Source organism: Mustela nivalis (assembly GCF_964662115.1).
Source record: "Mustela nivalis genome assembly, chromosome: 1".
NCBI classification, from domain to species: Eukaryota; Metazoa; Chordata; class Mammalia; order Carnivora; family Mustelidae; genus Mustela; species Mustela nivalis.
Window position 1 is genome coordinate 69,372,783 of NC_139020.1, and position 9,175 is coordinate 69,381,957.

Sequence of the window (9,175 nt, forward strand, 5' to 3'; positions counted from 1 at the left end):
AGTTGGAGGAAAAAATACTTGCCTAAGAAAGTTGACCTTGTAAGGTGTAATTAAAAATTAAGCTCAACAGTTACTCAGGCATGGTGTTTTGTTAATTTTAGCTTTCCATTTCTATGTATATCACACAATTAGGTAAATATTGAAAGAGGTCTCTTACAGGCTATTTAGCTGAAGACAGAACTAGCAAAAGCAACGATCTTTCAGTATTTCATTTTAATTCTGAAATAGTCAATGGCCCTCCAGTGTCATTAAGTGGTCTCCCTAATTTCTTTTTGTATTTAAAGACACTATTACTGGGCGCCTGGGTGGCTCAGTGGGTTAAGCCGCTGCCTTCGGCTCAGGTCATGATCTCAGGGTCCTGGGATCGAGTCCCACATCGGGCTCTCTGCTCAGCAGGGAGCCTGTTTCCTCCTCTCTCTCTCTCTGCCTGCCTCTCTGCCTACTTGTGATCTCTCTCTGTCAAATAAATAAATAAAATCTTTAAAAAAAAAAAAATAAATAAAAAAAAGACACTATTACTGATTTTAGTTTCAAGCAATATGTCTTCATCCATTTTTTTAGCTACCTAAATTACTTCATTATACTTGCATTATCCTTAGGGCTTATGGAGGTTATCTTTCCATTTTTTGAATAATCATAATACTTTGCTGGTGGGGAGGGAGTGGTGAGGAAAACACACCCAACCCAAATTATATATTTTCTGAAATGTGCCTTAAAGGGTATGTTTTTAGCTGCCATCAGCAACTCTAAAAATCAACCTTTTAGAGTTTATTTTAAATCAATGCCTGTATTTTTATAGTAATACCATGGGCTGAGTTTCTTGGTTTTCTCACATTTACTGGGACACTATGTAAAAGAAATTTTGTGGTCCTTTTATGTAATTATTTTCAGACAATTTATTTTCTGAAGGCTGGGTGATTCAGTCATTTAAGAGTCTGCCTTCTGTTCAAGTCATGATCCCAGAGGCCTGGGGTTAAGCCCTGTATCGGGCTCCCTTCTCAGCTGGTATTCTGCTGCTCCCTTTGACTACACCCTCACCCTACCTCCTGCTCATGCTCTCTCTTAAAAAAAAAAAAAAAAAAAAAAAAGGACGCTTGAGTGGCTCAGTCGGTTGAGTGTCTGCCTGCCTTCGGCTCAGGTCATGATCCCAGCGTCCTAGGATAGAGTCCCACGTCAGGCTCCCTACTCAGTGGGGAGCCTGCTACTCCCTCTGCTTGTGCTCTCTGACAAATGAATAAGTAAAATCTTTAAAAAAAAAAAAAAGTCACTTGCTGTTGTTAAAACCATAAATAAGAATCTCTAACACTCAATAACACTCATCTCATGGAGAAATAATGATTCTCTTAAGTCATTTGAGAAAAGGCAATTAAAAATTGGGGAAAGATAGACCTCTTTAAACCATTAAAAATGTACAGTTAGATGTGTCTGAGAGGGAGAGTATGAATCCCTCTTATCAGTTACCAGTTTTTACCCTAGACAAATTTTTTAACATCTATGAGAGTGTTCACATTAAAGAAACTCAGAATTTCTTCTTTGACTCCATTACAAGTTTACTGGACAGATGGGGTTATGTACAGGAAAACACATTTATACCTGCAAAGTACTGTACAAGTTTATTGTAATAAACATGTTTATCCCAGAGAGAGAAGGAACTTTATTCAAGAATTAAGTAATCGGCTTCTTGCTAGTTGTCAGTGCATGACCACCATGCACTCTTTATAACTAAGATTAAATAGTTTTAACAGGAGAAGGAGCCGCAGATATTTTTGGAAAACACTTTGCATTTAGGTGAAATTGCCAAAGGTGTGATTCAGTATGATTACTGTAACGGGTCCCAGTTTCTTCTGCTTCATAGGATAATAATTTATAATCAGCAGGCAAAAAAATTGTCAAACTTTTGGGGAAGGGGGACTGTTAGTTCTCATTTCTGAAGCTTAGTTTTGTCGTCATCTTTGAAATATCAAAAGTAAGGGAAAATGGCAGTTATCATGATACTTGGCTACTTGTTTTCAGCTCATGGTTTCATTTAAAATTTTCTTTAGTTTATCTGATCAAAAGTAAATGGAGCCAGTTTCTATAACTTAAGTGTTACTGAGAATTCTCAAAAAAGGAAACACAGTGGGGAGAAACTTGGCAAGATATGCAAGCTTATTAATAATAATAAACCACTTCATCTCAACCTTCCTCATTGGAAGGTGACAGTACCAGTAAAAATGATAGTTAGTGTTTTCCTTTTGGCTTGGCAGAATATGAGTCTTAGGCAAAGATTTAGTGGAGAGACAGAGAATGCCAGGAGCCAGAGAGAAATTCCTGGACAGATCCAGATATTTCTTTGCTCCTGCCACCCCCCCTCTTTTGCCCTTTTGTGATGTCTATAATTAATACTGTCCAAAAGGAGTACATGATTATATGCACATTAAAATCAGCCCCCTTTCCCTACTCCAAGCCCTTCTTTACCTCAAATAATGCTGTCTGTGTTGGATTGCATTTAGGTAAGCACACACACATACAGATTATACCTATAGAGAGATTATGCTTGCTATAAAATAGGGATTATGTGAGTCTTCCCCTGTTGTTTCTTTTTGTTTTGTTTTTCATGATTGGCCTCACGGCCTATCAGTCTAAATGAATCTATTTTATTCTTCTAAACTGAGATGACCAATATTTTTTGTTAAAGATCAGATAATAAATATTTCAGATTTGACAGGCTATGTAGTCTTTGTTGCAATTACTAAATTCTGCCATTGTATAGCACAAAAACAGACATAGACAACACATAAATTCCTAAGCATGGTTGTGTTTCAATAAAGCTTTATTTGCAAAAAGAGGCCAAGTTTGGCCCATGGGTTGCAGTTGGCCAAACTGTTCTAAATTATTACATAATATTCCTGCATAAAAATCATCATACTTTGTTTTAATTATTTCTCTACTTAATTATGTCTAGTTTTTTAAACACTACTGTTACGAATATCCTTTCACAAATAATCCTGTATGTATGAGTAATTCTATAGGAAGTAAAATTGACAGGTCAAAGATATGTATATTTAGGGGCGCCTGGGTGGCTCAGTGGGTTAAAGCCTCTGCCTTCAGCTCAGGTCATGATCCCAGGGTCCTGGGATCGAGCCCCACATCGGGCTCTCTGCTCCGTGGGGAGCCTGCTTCCTCCTCTCTCTCTGACTGCCTCTCCGCCTACCTGTGATCTCACTCTGTCAAATAATTAAACAAAAGCTTAAAAAAAAAAAAAGATATTTATATTTATTTTTTTTTCTCTCACAATTTCAATTTTTTTAAATAATATTTTATTTTTTTATAAACATATATTTTTATCCCCAGGGGTACAGGTCTGTGAATCACCAGGTTTACACACTTCACAGCACTCACCAAAGCACATACCCTCCCCAATGTCCATAATCCCACCTCCTTCTCCTAAACCCCCTCCCCCCCAGCAACCCTCAGTTTGTTTTGTGAGATTAAGAGTCACTTATGGTTTGTCTCCCTCCCAATCCCATCTTGTTTCATTTATTCTTCTCCTATCCACTTAAGCCCCCATGTTGCATCACCACTTCCTCATATCAGGGAGATCATATGATAGTTGTCTTTCTCTGCTTGACTTATTTCGCTAAGCATGATACGCTCTAGTTCCATCCATGTTGTCGCAGATGGCAAGATTTCATTTCTTTTGATGGCTGCATAGTATTCCATTGTGTATATATACCACCTCTTCTTGATCCATTCATCTGTTGATGGACATCTAGGTTCTTTCCGTAGTTTGGCTATTGTGGACAATGCTGCTATAAACATTCGAGTGCACGTGCCCCTTTGGAACACTACGTTTGTATCTTTAGGGTAAATACCCAATATTGCAATTGCTGGGTCATAGGGCAGTTCTATTTTCAACATTTTGAAGAACCTCCTTGCTGTTTTCCAGAGTGGCTGCACCAGCTTGCATTCCCACCAACAGTGTAGGAGGGTTCCCTTTTCTCCGCATCCTCGCCAGCATCTGTCATTTCCTGACTTGTTGATTTTAGCCATTCTGACTGGTGTGAGGTGATATCTCATTGTGGTTTTGATTTGTATTTCCCTGATGCCCAGTGATATGGAGCACTTTTTCATGTGTCTGTTGGCCATCTGGATGTCTTCTTTGCAGAAATGTCTGTTCATGTCCTCTGCCCATTTCTTGATTGGATTATTTGTTCTTTGGGTGTTGAGTTTGCTAAGTTCTTTATAGATTTTGGACACTAGTCCTTTATCTGATATGTCGTTTGCAAATATCTTCTCCCATTCTGTCAGTTGTCTTTTGATTTTGTTAACTGTTTCCTTTGCTGTGCAAAAGCTTTTGATCTTGATGAAATCCCAATAGTTCATTTTTGCCCTTGCTTCCCTTGCCTTTGGCGTTGTTCCTAGGAAGATGTTGCTGCGGCTGAGGTCGAAGAGGTTGCTGCCTGTGTTCTCCTCAAGGATTTTGATGGATTCCTTTCGCACATTGAGGTCCTTCATCCATTTTGAGTCTATTTTTGTGTGTAGTGTAAGGAAATGGTCCAACTTCATTTTTCTGCATGTGGCGGTCCAATTTTCCCAGCACCATTTATTGAAGAGGCTGTCTTTTTTCCATTGGACATTCTTTCCTGCTTTGTTGAGGATTAGTTGACCATAGAGTTGAGGGTCTATTTCTGGGCTCTCTATTCTGTTCCATTGATCTTTGTGTCTGTTTTTGTGCCAGTACCATGCTGTCTTGAGGATGACAGCTTTGTGATAGAGCTTAAAGTCCGGAATTGTGATGCCACCAACGTTGGCTTTCTTTTTCAATATCCGTTTGGCTATTCGAGGTCTTTTCTGGTTCCATATAAATTTTAGAATTATTTGTTCCATTTCTTTGAAAAAGATGGATGGTACTTTGATAGGAATTGCATTAAATGTGTAGATTGCTTTAGGTAGCATAGACATTTTCACAATATTTATTCTTCCAATCCAGGAGCATGGAACATTTTTCCATTTCTTTGTGTCTTCCTCAATCTTTTTCATGAGTACTTTATAGTTTTCTGAGTATAGATTCTGTGCCTCTTTGGTTAGGTTTATTCCTAGGTATCTTATGGTTTTGGGTGCAATTGTAAATGGGATGGACTCCTTAATTTCTCTTTCTTCTGTCTTGCTGTTGGTGTAGAGAAATGCAACTGATTTCTGTGCATTGATTTTATATCCTGACACTTTACTGAATTCCTGTATAAGTTCTAGCAGTTTTGGAGTGGAGTCTTTTGGGTTTTCCACATATAGTATCATATCATCTGCGAAGAGTGATAATTTGATTTCTTCTTTGCCGATTTGGATGCCTTTAATTTCCTTTTGTTGTCTGATTGCTGAGGCTAGGACCTCTAGTACTATGTTGAATAGCAGTGGTGATAATGGACATCCCTGCCGTGTTCCTGACCTTAGCAGAAAAGCTTTCAGTTTTTCTCCATTGAGAATGATATTTGCGGTGGGTTTTTCATAGATGGCTTTGATGATATTGAGGTATGTACCCTCTATCCCTACACTTTGAAGAGTTTTGATCAGGAAGGGATGCTGTACTTTGTCAAATGCTTTTTCAGCATCTATTGAGAGTATCATATGGTTCTTGTTCTTTCTTTTATTGATGTGTTGTATCACATTGATTGATTTGTGGATGTTGAACCAACCTTGCAGCCCTGGAATAAATCCCACTTGGTCGTGGTGAATAATCCTTTTAATGTACTGTTGAATCCTATTGGCTAGTATTTTGTTGAGTATTTTCGCATCTGTGTTCATCAAGGATATTGGTCTATAGCTCTCTTTTTTGATGGGATCCTTGTTTGGTTTGGGGATCAAGGTGATGCTGGCCTCATAAAATGAGTTTGGAAGTTTTCCTTCCATTTCTATTTTTTGGAACAGTTTCAGGAGAATAGGAATTAGTTCTTCTTTAAATGTTTGGTAGCATTTCCCCGGGAAGCCGTCTGGCCCTGGGCTTTTGTTTGTTTGGAGATTTTTAATGACTGTTTCAATCTCCTTACTGGTTATGGGTCTGTTCAGGCTTTCTATTTCTTCCTGGTTCAGTTGTGGTAGTTTATATGTTTCTAGGAATACATCCATTTCTTCCAGATTGTCAAATTTATTGGCGTAGAGTTGCTCATAATATGTTCTTATAATAGTTTGTATTTCTTTGGTGTTAGTTGTGATCTCTCCTCTTTCATTCATGATTTTATTTATTTGGGTCCTTTCTCTTTTCTTTTTGATAAGTTGGGCCAGGGGTTTATCAATTTTATTAATTCTTTCAAAGAACCAGCTCCTAGTTTCATTGATTTGTTCTATTGTTTTTTTGGTTTCTATTTCATTGATTTCTGCTCTGATCTTTATGATTTCTCTTCTCCTGCTGGGCTTAGGGTTTCTTTCTTGTTCTTTCTCCAGCTCCTTTAGGTGTAGGGTTAGGTTGTGTACCAGAGACCTTTCTTGTTTCTTGAGAAAGGCTTGTACCGCTATATATTTTCCTCTCAGGACTGCCTTTGTTGTGTCCCACAGATTTTGAACCGTTGTGTTTTCATTATCATTTGTTTCCATGATTTTTTTCAATTCTTCTTTAATTTCCCGGTTGACCCATTCATTCTTTAGAAGGATGCTGTTTAGGCTCCATGTATTTGGGTTCTTTTCAAACTTCCTTTTGTGGTTGAGTTCTAGCTTCAGAGCATTGTGGTCTGAAAATATGCAGGGAATTATCCCAATCTTTTCATACCAGTTGAGTCCTGATTTAGGACCGAGGATGTGATCTATTCTGGAGAATGTTCCATGTGCACTAGAAAGGAATGTGTATTCTTTTGCTTTGGGATGAAATGTTCTGAATATATCTGTTATGTCCATCTGGTCCAGTGTGTCATTTAAGGCCTTTATTTCCTTGCTGATCTTTTACTTGGATAATCTGTCCATTTCAGTGAGGGGAGTGTTAAAGTCCCCTACTATTATTGTGTTATTGTTTATGTGTTTCTTTGATTTTGTTTTTAATTGGTTTATATAGTTGGCTGCTCCCATGTTGGGGGCATAGATATTTAAAATTGTTCAATCTTCTTGTTGGACAGACCCTTTGAGTATGATATAGTGTCCTTCCTCATCTCTTATTATAGTCTTTGGCTTAGAATCTAATTGATCTGATATAAGGATTGCCACTCCTGCTTTCTTCTGATGTCCATTAGCATGGTAAATTCTTTTCCACCCCCTCACTTTAAATCTGGAGGTGTCTTCGGGCTTAAAATGAGTTTCTTGGAGGCAACATATAGATGGGTTTTGTTTTTTTATCCATTCTGATAGCCTGTGTCTTTTGACAGTGGCATTTAGCCCATTAACATTCAGGGTAACTATTGAGAGATATGAATTTAGTGCCATTGTATTGCCTGTAAGGTGACTGTTACCGTATATGGTCTCTGTTCCTTTCTGATCTACCACTTGTAGGCTCTCTCTTTGCTTAGAGGACCCCTTTTAATATTTCCTGTAGAGCTGGTTTGGCATTTGCAAATTCTTTCAGTTGTTGTTTGTCCTGGAAGCTTTTTATCTCTCCTTCCATTTTCAATGATAGCCTAGCTGGATATAGTATTCTTGGCTGCATGTTTTTCTCGTTTAGTGCTCTGAAAATATCATGCCAGCTCTTTCTGGCCTGCCAGGTCTCTGTGGATAAGTCCACTGCCAATCTAATATTTTTACCATTGTATATTACAGACTTCTTTTCCCAGGCTGCTTTCAGGATTTTCTCTTTGTCACTGAGACTTGTAAATTTTACTATTAGGTGACAGGGTGTGGCCCTATTCTTATTGATTTTGAGGGGCATTCTCTGAACCTCCTGAATTTTGATGCTCGTTCCCTTTGCCATATTGGGGAAATTCTCCCCAATAATTCTCTCCAGTATACCTTCTGCTCCCTCTTTCTTTCTTCTTCTTCTGGAATCCCAATTATTCTAATGTTGTTTCATCTTATGGTGTCACTTATCTCTCGAATTCTCCCCTCGTGGTCCAGTTGCTGTTTGTCCCTCTTTTGCTCAGCTTCTTTATTCTCTGTCATTTGGTCTTCTATATCACTAATTCTTTCTTCTGCCTCATTTATCCTAGCAGTGAGAGCCTCCATTTTTAATTGCACCTCATTAATAGCTTTTTTTATTTCAACTTGGTTACATTTTAGTTCTTTTATTTCTCCAGAAAGGACTTTTATATCTCTCGATAGAGTTTCTCTAATACCTTCCATGCCTTTTTCGAGCCCGGCTAGAACCTTGAGAATTGTCATTCTAAACTCTAGATCTGACATATTACCAATGTCTGTATTGATTAGGTCCCTAGCCTTCGGTACTGCCTCTTGTTCTTTTTTTTGTGTTGAATTTTTCCGCCTTGTCATTTTGTCCAGATAAGAGTATATGAAGGAGCAAGGAAAATACTAAAAGGGTGGCAACAACCCCAGGAAAATATGCTTTAACCAAATTAGAAGAGATCCCAAATCGTGAGGGGGGAGAAAGGGAATAAAAAGAGGTTCAAAAAGTAAGAAAGAAAAAAAAGAAGAAAAAAGAAAAAAAAAAAGAAAAGAAAAGAATTAAAAAAAGAAAACAAATAATGAAAATATAAAAAAGAAAAAAATATATATATTAGATAAACTAGTTAAAAACCGTTAAAAGAGAAAAAGGTAAAAGTTAAAAAAAAATTTAACCAGAAGACGAAAAAAAAAAAACAAAAAATGAAAAAAAAAATTAAATTAACTGCAAGACTAAAAAAAATCACAGGGAAAAAGCCATGAGTTCTGTTCTTTGCTTTCTCCTCCTCTGGAATTCTCCTGCTCTCCTTGGTATTGAAACCGCACTCCTTGGTAGGTGAACTTGGTCTTGGCTCGATTTCTTGTTGATATTCTGGGGGAGGGGCCTGTTGTAGTGATTCTCAAGTGTCTTTGCCCCAGGCGGAATTTCACCGCCCTTATCAGGGGCCCGGGTGAGTAATCCGCTCTGGTTTGCTCTCAGGAGCTTTTGTTCCCTGAGCGCTTTCCATAGAGTTCCAGAGGACGGGGAATACAAATGGCGGCCTCCTGGTCTCTGGCCCGGAGGAGCCGAGAGCCCGGGGTCCCACTCCTCAGTGCGCCCTCAGAGAACAGCGCCCAGTTACTCCCGTCTGCCTGACCTCTGGCCGCGCTCCGAGCTCACCGAGCC